Below are 16,575 nucleotides of genomic sequence, written 5' to 3'. Positions count from 1 at the left end.
GGCCACCGTAGAAAGAGTTAACTCCACCACAAATAACACCTTGGTGGCCACTTCACTACATATTTGGTTCAGAAGTACAGAAACAGAGGGAGGATTTTGTCTAGCCTATTTCCTATGAGATTCATTACTTCAGAGGTAGGCCAGGTATACTGTAATTCGTCTATTTTTGTGACCGCACACCAGGAATGGTAAGCTATCCAACACGCTGTCTACTCAGCAAGAACAGCCCTGAACAGTTTTTTAACCAATTAACAAAGAATCTGGGCCAGCATGGTGTAGTGAGCTTATCTGATTAACAGTGATTTCAAAGGTGCAGCACTACACTCTCTAGTCAGGATGCACCAAAGCATGCAGAAAACTGAACTTGAGACACAGAAGTGGTGGTGAATATAGAGTTATTCTCAATACATAGTATTTCTAAAGCAAATACTCAGTAGGTTGAGCAGGGAACTTCTAAAATAGAGTCCCCGAAGCATCAAGTGTGCTGGAAACTCATTACAAAACTGTTAAAGGAAGGATACAGTGTGAAAGTACATCGCCAACTTAAAATTAAATGTCAGTTATTTATGAACCAAGGACGTAAATTTATGGACCAAGAACAGCTCTGTATCCCATCATCAGCTTCTGACCTGTTGTGTCAAACAGCAGCTGTTTTATTTGGCTGTTCCCTGGTCTGTGAGAGCTGTGATTATGACTGTACTCAGGGTGGGAGTACAGCAACTTCTCAAATTTTTACCGTCTGCTGACTTGTAATCAAAGTCCGCTTTCCCAGGACCAGCAGCATAGCAGGTCCGGCATGCACTTTCACAGCTCAAAACCATGGAAGCACCTTGCAATGACACTAGAAGAGTAGTAAAAACTGTAAATCCCCCTCCCCAAACTTGCCCTTCTGCCAAGCTCTTCTACCAGAAGACAGAAATCCCGTGGCTGGGATTCAGTGAATGTGCACAACCTAAAGACTGTGGCTAGATCAGGAACTGTCGCTGGAGGAACCTAAATTCTTCTGCAACCTAGAAGCATCCTGGCCTCAGTACATTCAGAAGCAAACTGTAACAAACCATTTTTGTCCCAGCGAACCCTCAGAAATTACATCTCCAAATCCTCATGTATGATTTGATCGTCACAATCCTGCTCTATTCTCTCCTCACTCACTTGATCTAAAATTGTGTAAGTGCTTAACAATAATAAGAACATTTATCTGATTTATAATCTAATGTGTGCTGGTATGTTGGGAAGGAAAAGAGTACTACCAAGCAATTGTAATTTTTTGGAAATGCAAAAGGTGTTGTAGCATCTCAAATGTCACATAGAAAGTAGATTCAGCTTACACGGCTTCAAAGCCAAAGCACCAGTGATACTCAGAAGATTGAACAATTTTCAGTAGAAAAAGTCATAGCAGAATTTCACTTTACAAAAAGTGTGTGATATAAAAAAACACTATAAAATTTCAAGAGACATTCCATGCTTTAATAGAGCTTACAATTATTTCTGTATATTGTGATACAAAGGTTTTCTTCTTAAAAACCTAGATTTTAGACTGGATTTTTGCACTGAAACCTTCCAGACATTTCTCCGTCAAACCAACAGTTAATATCTGTCTGTGCATGAACTTGCTGGCAATTTCTCTGATGGCTACTGCTCAGTGAAAGAGAAGGTCTACTCAGCAAAGTGGAACTTACATTAAAACGAACGGGGCACCAACCAAAACAAGGACTGGAGCAAAGACACACCAACTGCTGAAGCACATACGCTGCATACCTGAAGCCTGGACAGTAGTTACCATATACATATGTACACACATTACATACATGTCTGTGCGTATATAGAGAGAGAGAGAGAAAGCACGCACTCAATTAATTACAAGCACAACAGCAGCGTGGATGTAAAACCATGCCACCTGGAAGCACTAAAGCAAAGATTTGAACCTTGGAAATATTGTCTTCAACGGACTTCAGATCGGGTTCTAAATTATTGCAAAGGACAAGCTTCAGGTTTGATTGTGTCTGCTAGCCTTCCGGCATCACCTTGTCCTAACTGTAAAACAGTATGATATATATCCAGTTTATGATCACCCTATGTTGGAGAAAAGAAAACCTTAAGTATCTTTTCTACAGATGGAACAGAAAACAGCACTGGCAGCGTTTGAAGGAATGCCTTATGAGGAATGCTTCTGCTCCGTCAGGACAAAGCTAACAACTTCCACATGCACTGTGGTCTCCAGATGAAATAACCACTCTGATTATTCGGCTTATTGCAACAAAGCGCAGTAGCCACAGTTAATGACAGGGTTGAAACACTGATGCCGTTACCATGACTGGCCTAAATTTGGGCAGAGTTCTTCCATTAACGGTGGTTGGTTCTCTTGGGGTACAAAGAGCTCTGCTAGAAGAAAATAACAGTTTGCATATAAATGACAGGAACCTGGCTAACAAAACACTGGTGCAAACAGCTAACTTGATCTTATTATTTCTCCAGACATGAGCAGAGAAGATATTCTCCAAAGGATTTTCTATTTGAGACAGAGATATAAAGCCAGAAGAGCACCATATGTTAAACTTCAATACTGGTTTTGATCAAAATCACTCTGGGAAGAGCTGATCCAGTCAAATTGCATTTGACTGCAGTAATGCCATAAACCTTGAAGCAACACGTAGATTGCTATAGTGTTCTTAAGTGAAGTAAGAACTATATAGAAGCTGTGCTACTATTGGAGAATTTAACTTTCCAGATACAAAATGCAAAGAGTACTAATAGCAGTGTAATCTGTGTACTCTCATACATGATTGATTCAGTGGATAACCTTTGTATCTATAAGAAATAAGGTTAATTCATACTCGATTTTGAGAGAGTTCACTCACAGAAAATAAACTGGATTTGAATGGCAATAAGCTGATTAAACAAAATGAAAGAACAAAAGAAAACAGATTTGTAATTAAGGGTTATTAGCATTTGTTTTGAAAAAGGAAATTAAGGGAACTAACTAGAAAAATCAACTGAATTGAGGAGCTCAGCTATCTAAATATGAAGGAGGCCTAGAAATCTTCAAATCCCAAGTATCAAAACTTTAAGTATTCCAAGGAAGGAAGAGGGAGAGAAAGACTTTCAAGAAGAAAGACTCTCCATTTTATTCTATATGAATGCACACCTAACAGTTAACCACCTCTAACATTAGAACGCTTTTAATGAAAACATACAGATTTTTAAAAAGCCAAAACCAGACACAATGAAGAGGTCACAAAAAGAAAAAATAGTGTGAATTGGTATAATGGAATCTTGGGAAGATCTCAAAGTCCAAACACAGTACTTTCCTGGTTTTGATAGCTTTATAACAATTGTTGGGTGGTGTAAGCATGAAAGGATCGGGAAAAGAACAACTTGGGTTCCCATGCAGCAAGAAGGGTATTTTGGAAAGGATAATCTAAGTACCAAAGGAAATTTTGGACCTTATTTTCATTAAGGGCATTAAAGTTTACTATAGTATGAGAGGAAGGGGGTGAATGGTGAAGAAAAAAAAAAAAGCAAGATACACAAGGGTACAAAAGAGGAAATCATCATAAAGTGAAATAAAAACTTAAGGGGCCATTAAACAGTCAAAACCAGAGTTTTGAAATAAACAGCACACAAAACTGAACATCACTAAGACATTTCTTTTAAGTAGGATACTGCATACAATTAAAGAGTATGAAATAAACTATCCATGGTTAAAGTAAAAGAGAAGAATTTTCTAAAAGCCTATTAAAACTTACTTCAGTGGCACAGAGACCAAGTACGCTTCCCTTCAAATTTCCTTCTGAAGACATGAAAGCACTGAAAAATGTGACCAAATTTATTATGGGTTTAACACAAGGTAGCTTGTGACAGACTAACCTAAGAGATTACTTCATCAGGTAACATCCTCCAAATTCTGTAGATCTCATTAATCTGGATTTTAGCAGAGTACTCAGCAGCATCACATGGGAAACTGTTAGTTAAGCTGCAACTAGCAGAGGAATTTAGAGGTAGGCGAGCAGCTGGTTCAAGGGGAGACAACAGCAGAAGTCCTGAAAACTTAAGTGACTATTAGAGGATCTTAAAAATCAGTCTTGGAACTGATCTTATTAAGCATTTCAACCAATAACTCTGTCACTAGTATTAGGAACAAGTTGATAACACATAATGCAGCAGGGATACAGATATCGGAAGAGAGGACATAGATTATTACACAGGAATAACTAGATGCTCTGAAGAACTGAAGTAATAGAAACAGGACAAAATTCACTAAGGCACAACTCAAGATCATGTACTCAGGGAGTACAAGAAGTTTCCTGGTATGTTGTGCACTTCTTGGTAAAAACTGCAAAGGAGGAGGACCAGGGAGTTTGAGTTAATTACAACATAATTATAAACCATGAACATGATCCAAGTGCAAAAAGGCAAATGTGATACTTGGATCCAGAACAGACATATTTCCAACAGGCATGAGAAAGCAGGGGTGTCACTGAACAAAACACTGTTAATGTGTAAAAATGAATGCCACATACAATTTTGATCACCACGTTAAAAGATGAATATCAGATGAAAGAGGTAGTCAAAAAAGACAGCAAAGACACTGGGGAAAAAAAAGACTGTATTTACTCTGGAAATCAGGAGAAGGGTCTGAGTGTCAGGAGCTCCAGATTTCCAAGAGAGCACCATTGACAGAAGAACAAAAAAAGCCAGCCATACCCTTGTTTTCAGATGGGGCTCAGTAAGTACGCCAGCCATGGTACGGTATTAAGGCTGCAGTAGCAAGAACCACAGTTGGAGATACAGATGGTCTTTTCCAGTCTGAAGCTCCTAATACACATTTAAAATTATGAACTTGGAGCACATGGTGCCAAAACTGGCTACAAGTGTCAGTGTTACCACATCTCAGTCCTGAAAGTTCAATATCAACATCAAACTACACAAATGTCCTTCACAAGTTCACTCTTCATGAAAATTTGCTTTTTTCTTTTTCTTTTTAAGATAGTGCTTGTGGATAATGGACATTCACAGACAAAAAGTTATTAACACACACAATTTAAAAAGGAGAAATGAAATTTAAAATTGGACATCTCAAACCAAAGCCTGCACCACACAAGAAATCAATTCTTACCGTATACCTTTAACCCTTACAACAATTTAGCTGTATAGCAAGTAAAGACCAGAATCCAGCATGGCCACTTAATTTTATTTTTAAGCTTAAGAGCTTAAATTTCATCCATACTGTTATTTGAAAGTATTTGTGAGCAAACATTTCTTCAGCATAAAGACCCATCTACTGTTTGCAACAAAAATGTTATAGTCAGAGAATCTCATACACCATTAAATCAGTAAGCTTATACAAAAAAGAAAGGCAAAAAAGAAGGAAAAAAGTAAAACAAAAAAGAAAGTGTTGGATTTAAAAAAAAAAAAAAAGCCTTTAACAACCCTCCCCTCCTTTCCAAAAAGCATTAAAAACTTTGCGCCACAATTTTACAGGCGACTGCCTTTCTGGCACAGCTATTACACCTGAGCAAATATGACACAAGGTGACAATACAATTATTCCAACCAGTGATTTAGCACAAGTAGAAAACCATAAAGAAGATATCGAGCCCCAAACTTCTTTACAGTCTGCATATTTGCTCTCCAAGGGTAAGGTGTGAAAAACAGCGACTAGGGCTAACTTCCTTGCTTCAGCAGCTCGGTACGACAGCTGAGAGAGGAGCACTTCATCGTTAAGCGCAGCGGTCCTCTCATTAAATTGCACTCTTATTTCATAGGGTTGTAACTGCAAAGCCATGTGGATTATGTTCCTGAAACCTGAGTACTAACACCGATAGATAAAATGCATCAAATAACCCCTGGCTAACCGCTCTTCAGTCTCCTCTGGAAAGGAAAACCCAAAGCAATAATTACATTCAGATAAGAGTAACTGAGAATTCCCACACAGTCTCAAACTCTCTAAAGCAAGACTCAGTCCTGTAAAAGTCCACAAAACATTAATATTAATATCATTAATTATTTACTGTATCTCCTATACTATTAGCTTACCAGCTCCACCAATCAGCTGACTTTATAAGAAGTAATGAAATGTGGACCTAGAGTTAACCTGACACGGGAACCTGTTATCCTCTTGTAACAATATAGCACTTCAAATACAGGCTTCCTTCTTCTGTATAACTATACACACACACACGCAACCATTTTGTCTTCAAATGATAAGTAAAGTATAATAACCTTGTTTATAGCTCTCCATATGTATCACTAAAATTCACTAATTTGCTTTACCTAAAGCAGTGTCTTTACATTGATAGTAGCATTGCAGTGAACACTGGGCAAGGAACATGCAGTAATCCAAGAACAGTAATTACTAAAATAATGCCAAGCAGCCAAAGTAACATGCAAGGAATCAACAACAACAATAACAACAACAACAAAAAGCTACACAGTAAGAAGAGTTAAATATGAAGGATATTCAAGGTATGACCAAAAAAAAGTTGACTTTTTTTAAAATTAACTGTGGTATGAGAAAAAGGGGATGAAGGGGAGAGAGGCTAGCAGAAAGTACTAACAGAACAGTTACTACTGCACCGACTTTAGAGGCATATCAACAAATTAGCCATGTACAAGCCCGTAAATTTACTGAGCCTCAACTCTAAAAACTGCAAAAATTAGCCAAAATGCTGCTTGGTATGTTAGCCTGTTAGGAGCGCTTCTCGGCAAATAAATTCCTCTGAGGAAGAGGAGAACAGCTGTGGAAGCTACTCTTTGCAACAAACAACTTCCAGTACAAATAATGAAAAGCAAGTGTTAAGATCTTTTCTGTTTCACTGCAGGGAAACCTCCCTGATATGAAAGACACAGACTTCAGTTTCACAAAGGACATTCTGCCTGAATGAAAAAAAAAACAAAAAACAACTTACTATTTTTAGTGGCTTCCCCCACTCTACATCTAACGGAACGAGGGGTTCACGGTGACAGATTTTTCTAAACAGGTGAATAAACTATCGGTTCTGGGGGCAATTTTACCATGACTTAATTCCAAGGGAAAGAACAAACCAGGAAGAAAACCCGGCTTGACTTAGTAGTTCAAAGTTTGCGGCTCTGGGTTATGCAGTAAGTTCCCCCCCCCCCCCCCCCGCGCCGCCCCGGTCCACGCACAGAGTAACAACTGCTCACCACTCTCCACTTCCCAAAATCCACCCGATAAACCACGGAGCAACAGCGATTCCTACGCAACGCAGGCATCTGCCATAGAAATAACCAGAGGAATAGCAACGGCAAAGAAAAATACCTTCGCGGCTCAGCCCGAGACGCCCCCGAGCATCCTCCGCCTTCTCCTCTGCATCCCAACCGCTGGAGCTGCCGGAGGCGGCCGGGCCGGCCCGGGCCGTGCCTGCCCGCAGCCCGGCACACCGGAGCGGAGCGAGGGAGGGAGGGAGGGAGGGAAGGAGGGAAGGAGGGAGGGAGGGAGGGAGGGAGGGAAGGAGGGAAGGAGGGAAGGAGGGAAGGAGGGAGGGAGGGAGGGAAGGAGGGACTGCCCGCCCGGGCTCCGCCGAGCGCCTCCGGCCGGTTCGCGGCGGGTGCGGGACCCCCCGCCCCAGGCGGAGCCGGTTCCCAGGGACGATCGGTGCGAGGGGCTTTCCTGCTCCCTGTCCCATCAGCCTTCCCAGCTGCTTTGTAGCGGCTCTTTCCGCCTTCTCAGCGGCGAGGAACGCGGCAGCTTACGCTTCTTTATGAGATCATTTGACAGGACAGGAGTAATCTCCTTAAAGCCCTTCTCAACGCAGCAATGCCGCTAGTTAAGTCCACGTTACCCGAAATAAAGGGGCCCGATGCGACTGGCTAAAACGTAAGGCAGGACCGTGTTTTGAAAAATATTTCAGTCCCTTATTTACCTTCGTTAAATTTAAACGGCGTTCGCTGAAACTCCCATTTGCAAAAAAGGCAGCACAGACTCACAACGCAACTCATGTGAGACCGCACAGGCATCTAATCAAGTTTATTAAAAGTTGAATCATTAATAAGAACAGGGAGGATTTCACACCGAGCATCGACCCTCTCCAGAGCCTACATCTGTGAGGAGTCAAGTAAGCCTGTCTGAATTTGGGCTTAGCCTTAAACAGTAACATCCACGGCTGCAAGCTCCAGCACGAGTGAGAGAAGTGTAATTACAGAACTTGCTGTGAAATGGAGAAAATGCTACGACACCATTTCAGCCCTTCTCGGCAAGGGATGGGCACCAGTTAAATGGGCCTAGTCTGGAAATAAAAGCTGGTGGTTATCTTCTAAAGGGCTTTTGTGGCCAAAGCAAAATAACTTAAGAGGTTCTGGGCCCATTTCCTACTGTATTGTTGTCTCTATTACAAAAAAGTGCCATTTTTTCAAAATAAGACTCTTTTTTTGTCAGGGTACAGGGTGAGGCTAAACAGGAACTCACAACAAAAGATTTATATGGTGAAGCAACCTCTACAAAATAATACCATAGCACATCAGTTACTTGAAAACCTGTGGCTGGGACTAAAATTGCTCATCAGCTCTTTTAAAAAAATATACAGAATTTTTGCTAAACTGCCTAATGCTAGTGGTTCTCATACACAAGCCCTACTTACCAATAAGACTTTAAATCTTAATTTCTTTCAAAGGGAACTCACAAAACTATCATAGAGACTAATCAGAATGAGCATTTTCTTTGTCCTACGAGACCAAGAATATTATTGATTCCTAAACACTGAAAATGTAAATAAAAAACCCTCCCAAATTAAAAAAAAAGGCATATATAGTAAAACATAGGGTAATTACTTTTTCCCAGTGTAGGTGTGTGCATTTAGTTTGTTCTACTATCTATTAATAAGCTTTATCTTCCCTGTGAGAGACACCTGTCCATAGCATAAGCCACAAACATATACTTCCATAACAGTACTCATTGCTCACATGTATCTCAAAACTCCAAGTCCAGCTCCCATTAAATCAACAGTTCAGGATCTTTGAGCCAGAATTTTGCTTTCCCCAACAACAAAATAATTCCTACAGCCAGAAAGGACTATCCAAGAGAAAGTGCTGCAGAGTGAGGGAAAACACTTCTTGCTTCAGCGCAGACATGTATATTAAATATTTTATATGCTACAAGAACGTTATTGTTGTTAGTTTCAAATTTTCTCAGAACATTATCAAAAGGAACTAATTCACCTTATGGTCTACAATACTTGAGTGCTTCACATAAGGAAGTTATTTTGGAAGTGTGAAAATCTGACAAAAATAACAATGATTGACTTGAAAGGTGCTCATTAATTTCTTTACCTTCTGTGAGAATCCTGTATCTCACCAATGAGTATGTCCAAAACATATCCAGGGTCATCATTTCGCAGAGGATTTTCCCTGCAATCAATTGATGAACATGCTGAAGTCTTCTTGAAATGTATTTACACAGTTATAGTGCAGCACGGAGAAGATAAAAACACAACATTGCCAGACTCAGAGGTGTATTTTTCTGCACTCAGGGATAATGTGTCTGGGAAATAAATTCTGCTTTAGTAAAAAGCAGGCACCAAGGTCCCATTAGAGCCTTGTTTGTTCTCCACTGACCTTATTCCCCCCTACCCTTTCCAGGAGGGTGTACCTGTCCTAGGAATGCAAGTTCAACCCACCACTGTCCAAGACAGACAGATCTTTTCACTCACTGCAACGCTGTTGCACGGCTCTGATTCTGCTCGCAGTTATATGTGGATGCAACAGGTTCTCCAGTTTAGCCTTTTAAAAAACGCACTCGTATAAAGTTACTTCCCGTCTTCCAGCTATTTTAAACACCTTCTATGACATGAAGATCATTGGAAATTATGGAGCTTGTCCTCCCTATTTCTGGGCATATGAAGGAGAAGAAGGTGACTGGAATCAGTCAGCCTGGATTTACCAAAGCTAAATCATTCCTAACCAACCTGACTGTGATAAAATGACAGAAATAATTAAGTGATAGAAAGCGGGTGAGGGGACAGCAGCTGTCATTTCCCTTGACTTTCTCAAGACTTTCAGCACTGCCTTCCACAACATTTTTGTATCCAAGTGAGGATGGCACAGTCTGAACGGGTGAACAATCTAAAAATGGGCTAACTAAAAAACAAGTTGAATGACGGGGCTCTGATGTGGCAGGAGGAGAGACAACGGGCAGAAGCTGAAACAACAGTATAAGGAATAGCTTTCCCCCAAAAGCAGAGGCAAGCGGTGCAGCAGGTTGCCAGTGAGGCTGTGCAGTCTCCGTCCTCGGAGGTTTTCAGGACCTGACTGGACAAAGCCCTGAAGAGCCTGGTCTGACCCCAGAGCGGGAGGGTAGACCACAGATCTCCCAAGGTCCCTTCCAACGTAAATTTTCTGTCATTCCTAGTCTTGCCTCTAAGTAAATTACATACTCACCTAAGCAGGCAGCAATTTCTTTCATTATTGAATAGTTGCTAAATGTAGTTGAGAAATAGTAGCTACTACTTAGGAAACAAATGTCAGATGAAGCCTTAAAGTTACTAACATACGTATTTCCAGCTGAAAGCAAGACCACAACCGTTAAAAATACTCATGATTTTAAGATTTTGTGTAGTTCAGTTGCAGCAAATGAAACTACTTGCAGCTTTCCACTGTATAGATGTCTGTATGTTTTGCAGCGTAAGGAGCAATGTAAGCAGCATGAGGAGGCTGTTGGAATTACACTAGACAAAATACAGAATCATTTTACCTATGACCTGATGCAACATTTTTACTCTCTTCCCAAAAGGCAGAGAGTTTCCTGCTCTAGAAGGCACAAAATGCAGATGGCAACTCAGTAACTGTGATCAAACTGATTTCGGGGAGGGAGGAGAATTAAAAACTGCTCCTGGCTTCGTTCTTGTATTTTCAATTTCATTAGTTTCAACCTAGAGTAAAAGATTTGGCTGTGCTATAATTCCCTGAAAAAAAGAGTTTATTTTAAAGTGCTGACCACCTCTTAACTACAGTGATACTAGTAGGCCCGTTACAATGTGCCATCAGGCATTCAAAAAAGACCATCCTTCTTCCACATGAAGAGATTTGAAGTACTAGGTGGTAAAAAAACTAAACACAATTTGCACAGAGGCACACTGCAGACACCTTAACTGATTCTGCTCATGCCTTTTTCAGTATTTTTGTCACCAAGAGGCAAGGTGTAAAGAAACACGATCACAGCCGACTGTGGAAGGAATTGGGAAGCCTGGAACGTGCTTTGCAGAGACCTGCAATCTGCCCATCTGTTCACAGGGAGGGATTACATCAAATCCCATAGAGCTTTCATATTCACAAATCCAGGAGGAGCAGTAATTGGTTTACTGAAGTTTGTTAGACTCATAATTTTATCACAAATTCCTCTCAAGGCAAGTTCATTCACAGTATTAATTTTTCTCCCTTTTCAACGGCTCATTTGTTCTGTAGCACTATAAATATTATGTGAATGAAAATCACAGGAAATGGCTATTCTGTGCTCCAGTGCTTTATTAAAAGATATCTGTTTCCAAAAAAAAAATCATAAAGCTAATTATATCTGCGTTTACACAGCTCCTTTCAGAAAGATTATCTAAGACTCTTTATAGAGCATCAAATTACAAACCCACAGCACTGACTATATGCAAACAATCAGATATATTCCATATGCAGCTGTGAAGACTGCCATAAACATTTATATTCATGCCGGTTCATCTGTGCTAGGATTAACGGAGTGAGAAAAGCTGGCCAAGGACACCTATTTAAAGAACCAGGAGGTTTAAGTAGATGGAACCAGCACAGTAACTTCTCATCTAAAGTACAGCACAGCTAATGACTATGTAACCTGTAATTCTTACTGCAGAAGGCAACATTTTGGGCACAATCCCACCTTGTCCTGCCAAGGAAATTGTGCTTGATGTGTCAGGAGCCCTTTTGGTGCAGGTTCTCAGAATACCTGCACGAAACTATCAGGAAAAGGACTCTGCGAAAACACATGGGGTCTTTGCACAGACCAGGATTCAGCCAACATACACGTGGCTCACAGCCTGGTATGGATGAGACCCTGTTTCTTACCAGCTGCGAGGCTCACTGGGGCAGAGCAGAAGGAAGAGCCCCCAGTGCAACACCGCAGAACGTGGCCAGGCTGGCAGTCCTGAAGCGAAATCAGATTTCAGGGTAATATGTGGAATTTTTAATGCCTAAATCAAAACCGCAGACTTGAAATGCTCCTCTTTCACATAGTAACTGTGCTGCTGGAAGACCACAAGTGGTACTGCATTTTGACCTTTGCATTTCCCAGCTGTCTCAAGCTCCATCTCCCCGCAGACTCAGAACTGTCTTAGTCCCACCAAGGCTGAGAGACGCAACATTTTCCACCTTAAGCCAAGTGAAATCCAGGGCCTAAGGGCCCAGATGTACAGGCTTCCTTACACATCACCTCCCACGACCTCACTCCCACATCGCACACCCTTCACAAAAGTACTACTACAGGTTTCTATAAAAACTCAGGCAGAGAAGAGATGGAGATGCCTATCATCCTCCACACAGGACACGAAATGAAACTCAAGCCCTTCAAGACCAGAAGAAAACAAGAAGATACCACTTCTGTTTTGCAGGAAAATGCTCTAAGCACCAGGATAGTAACGATTCTGGCAGAGACACTCCTCACCTCTGCTGCTGAATCCCTGCCAGCAAAGCAGGTTTTACTGGGCTGCAAAACCAGATTAGCAGATAACTCCTCCGTAGCCTGGTGATCAGGCTGTTTAATGTAAAATGCAGAGAAAGTCCCGGGACAGAATCCCCTTCTGCTGGCATGTTTTAAACAGAAAATGTGAGCTCTGCTTAACCCTTGGAAGAAAGAGGATAAAAATCTATCCCCATAGCAGCAATCCAGTGGGTGGGCACAAAGCTCTCCTTTCATCAGCCCTGACGGAGAGGATGCTGCCCCAGTATGCTTCTCCTTATCCAGGGTCACTGTGTTGTGGCATCTGGTGTCATGTTTACAGTGGGGAGCAGAGCAGAGCAAAGAGACTCCAGAGCTGAGCAGGCTGCCCAGGGCAGCGTGGCAGGGTGCTAACTGCAGCTGCCTGGTGCAAGGTTTATGAAATCAGGCATGGTGGCATCCTAGCGCAGCTCCGCATTCTTAGAGCTAGCATGTCCTAGCAAGCCTCACTATCTCACGAAGGATTCAGGTTAGGATCCTGGGACCCCAGAAGATGCAGATGGGTTGTTAAAATTCACTTAATATTTGGAAGGAGCAGAGGAATGTAGCAAATACAGTAAATATGTATCTATACACATATGTATATAAATACAAATATTAAAAATGTGCACAGAGATATATACACAAACACACATGTACTAAAAAGTGCCTAGTAAATGCGTACATTTTACTTGGTGGTATAAGAGTTTAGCAGCTCTCAAAGCTTGGAAGCACACCTTGCGATCATTTTAAGCCTACCCAAGTTTGGAACACCAAACAAGATCCAAGCACTTCAAGCACAAGACAGTGCCAAAATACTGAAGTCGCAGTCAAACAATAAAAAGGAATCATAATTCTCTTTCTTTCTCTCTCTGAATGTAATGGGGGTGAGAGGTGTGTCTGAAGAGCTCTCCTTGGTAACACAGTAGTGATGACCCACTGTAACATCCAAATGCCATGGTCTTGTCCTGGGAACATCTCTGCAGTTCAGATGCCTATGCCCTTCAGTTACTGTCAACAAGCAGGCCAAAAAATATCAGCTCTGAAAACAGTTTTTTTCCGTGAACAACTGTTCACCAAAGCACGAAACCAACAGCTTCACAACCACACAACGATGGCCCGGCTTCCACTCACTACTACAGCAATGAGGATGTAAGCGGCCAAGCTACAGATAAAGACCATTTTATTCCTGTTCCACTTGAACCCAATTTGTTGGGTGTTGAATTCTGCTTCGATCTCACTAGGTGAGCTGACAGTAGGCAGCAGGGCAAACAAACAAAGAACATTTAAATGATTTGCTCATCCTTCAGCAATAAAAGGACAGAGAAATGCATCACACAAAATGAAATGCCCTTTGTAGGAAAGGGGTATTTTATATCCAAATATTAGTTCTTATGAGAGATCTGACATGTCCACAACTAGCAATTTTTGAAAAGCTGTAATCCTGTCTGGGAGATTTCCCTAATTGCTCCAGAAATAAACAAAAAATTGCAGTAGGACTTTCTGGCATATTTGTTTCTCTCTCTGGTACCTTCTCCCACACTCTGCTCACTGTTTCCAACTGTCACACTCAATGCATTTAACTGATTATCTGCTTTTCACTACCTGAAAAGCTCTTCTTCAAATAGTTATTCTTTAATGGTTTATCACTCATAACTAAATTTTTTGAAAGGTAAAAGGGTCTCTTTGGAGACACTGCTTTAAAGCCCTGCTTGAACATCAGAAAGCACTACAACATACAGTATTATACAGTACAACATACAGTGAATTTAGTTTTAGTGAACTACTACACAATAGTTTATATTATTCTTGTTTTCACAGTTCACCACACAGCTCTGATCAGTAGTTACTACATACTGAAGATTTACAAAAAATACCAAAACCAAAGCACTTTTTGCTATCCAACCTGCATTGATTTTCCCCCAGGACACAATGGCAACCTCCGTTCCGGCATTGACGCTTCTGGTTGGATCCTCATATGAATTCCACTTCAAACAAGAACTGCTTTACTCCCGTAGTTCTACATACCATATACCTGCAAGTTAACTGAGGACTGTGTATCAACTGCATGCTAGTTCCTTGTCAGTCAGGGCTAATTCCCACAGATTAGAGAAGGAAATCCTTGGAGTCCCCCAGGTCCTAAACCCTACCGTTAGTGTACTGCACTTCGTCTCTTCCTAAATCATCTTTTTAGGGAAAAAAAAAATAAAAAAAAAAATATTGACAATTCATTATTACTATCTGCACCAGAAGTATCATGGGAGATGAACCAAGACCACCAATCTCTGACTGTGAATGAGTTCCCAGAACACCCACTATACCAACACCATGCGCGTTTACTCTGATTCACTTGATGATCATGCGGTTACTTGTTGTCAGTAACACCAACTACAAATCCCTCCCCTCTGCTTTTCTGGTGTCCTTATGCAACTGCTCTCCAAGGAACACTGACCACTGTTACTCTGAATAGGAGGTTTTGAAACTCCATGAAAAATAGTCAGAGACAGAAAATCTAGATCATTCTCTTGTTCTTCACCACAAAATGAAGATTTTCCCTGAATTCAGAGGAGTATTTGCCCTCCTGATTCCTTGATGCTTCTAGATGAAGGCTTGTTCCCAAAGTCCGTAGGCATCACTTGGCAGGGGTATCCATTCTCTTACTTGAATAGAAGCCTGAGCTCTCCCTTTTATACTTTGCCCACACCTTTTCTCCACTTCTTCACCTACTTCAGTTCTTCCCCTTCTCCCAGTCTGTTTCTCCCTCAGAAGACAGAGAAGACTTAAATTATCACAGAGCTTCCAAGAAAAAGATGATGCCAAAGTGCTCCTTTGCCCACCTCAAATACAGACACACCCGAATGGCAAACAGCCCATCAAACACACCTGCCAGAGAACTGGCAGGAGCGAAGAGTTACCCACTTCACTCCAAACCCTCTTTTTCTCAGTTCTGGTTAAAGGGTGAGTTCAATGCACCTTTATCAGCCTTTCAAAAAAGCACCAACTGGCATGACTGAGGCTGCTTTTTTGGTTCCACCTTTGGATCACAGTGTTTTGATTTACTTTTTCTTCTTGAGTAAGTGTGAATATTTAAGATGAGAGTCTTAAAATATAACCAGGAGTTCACAGTTCTGCAATTCCAAAGTCTCTACTAGTGTTAGACCCTTAAGGAATAAAGGAGACTTTGCCATCAGTTCAACACAACAGCAGCATTGCCATTTTTTATGACACTGGGGCACATACAGTAAGTGAGCAGGGAGCAAATAATTGCCTTTCTAGTGCCAATGAGCTTATTGTGCACGTGGCTGGAGCGGATTGACTTGAGCTAAGAGGAGCAGAAAGGATGCAGGCATTCTGGCTTCTCCACAGCACCCAAGGCAAACCACAGAGCACTGAATTTCCAGGTTTTCTGAAGTTGGCAGTATTTGCTTCTTAAAATGCTCTGCATAGCTAGTATTTATTTACTGTTGAAAATTCTTGATTGTTCAGATATGTATCATGCAGTAGAAAAAATGTACGTGTATATAAAATATTTTTCTTCGCATTTCTTATCCAGTTGAGGAAGGAAGATTGTAACCACTCAATGCCTTCAACTTCACCTCTTAGAATCATTTCTATGTTAATGCGTTATTATGTGACAGACTTTGAGCAAGGGTCAAGTAGCTCTTAAAAGTAGGAACATTGTGCCATATTGTGAAAGTTAATGGAAACATATTTAAAGTATATTGAAAAGAACAAAGTTGGATTAAGAATACCTTTAAGTATTCCCCAAATTCATTTTTATGTTGATTCAGGTCTTACAGGAAAAAAAGATAAAATATTTCAGATGGACCTTGGGGGGGGGGGGTTTAAGTATTATACAGAAAAGACCAATATGATTAACATTCTAGTTTAAAATCTTTTGCAGATAAC

The 16,575-nt window shown here is 41.0% G+C and overlaps 1 protein-coding gene across 9 annotated transcripts in view; it reads right to left on the bottom strand.

Moving 5' to 3' along the window:
* Positions 1 to 16,575, bottom strand: part of PCDH15 (protocadherin related 15) — a 710,734-nt gene that overhangs the window by 440,294 nt on the left and 253,865 nt on the right. The window contains exon 1 of one of the 9 annotated variants that reach the window (XM_069795893.1): positions 14,573 to 14,978. The exons of 7 other annotated variants lie outside the window; for them this stretch is intronic. The gene's annotated coding sequence lies outside the window, so the exon portion shown is untranslated. Of the gene's footprint in view, positions 1 to 7,278; positions 7,421 to 14,572; positions 14,979 to 16,575 lie in introns of those variants that run through there. One more of the 9 variants, XM_069795895.1, reaches the window with a different exon arrangement.

This window comes from Haliaeetus albicilla, chromosome 11 (genome assembly GCF_947461875.1).
Source record: "Haliaeetus albicilla chromosome 11, bHalAlb1.1, whole genome shotgun sequence".
NCBI lineage: Eukaryota > Metazoa > Chordata > Aves > Accipitriformes > Accipitridae > Haliaeetus > Haliaeetus albicilla.
This window is presented reverse-complemented; position numbering and strand designations above follow the sequence as displayed.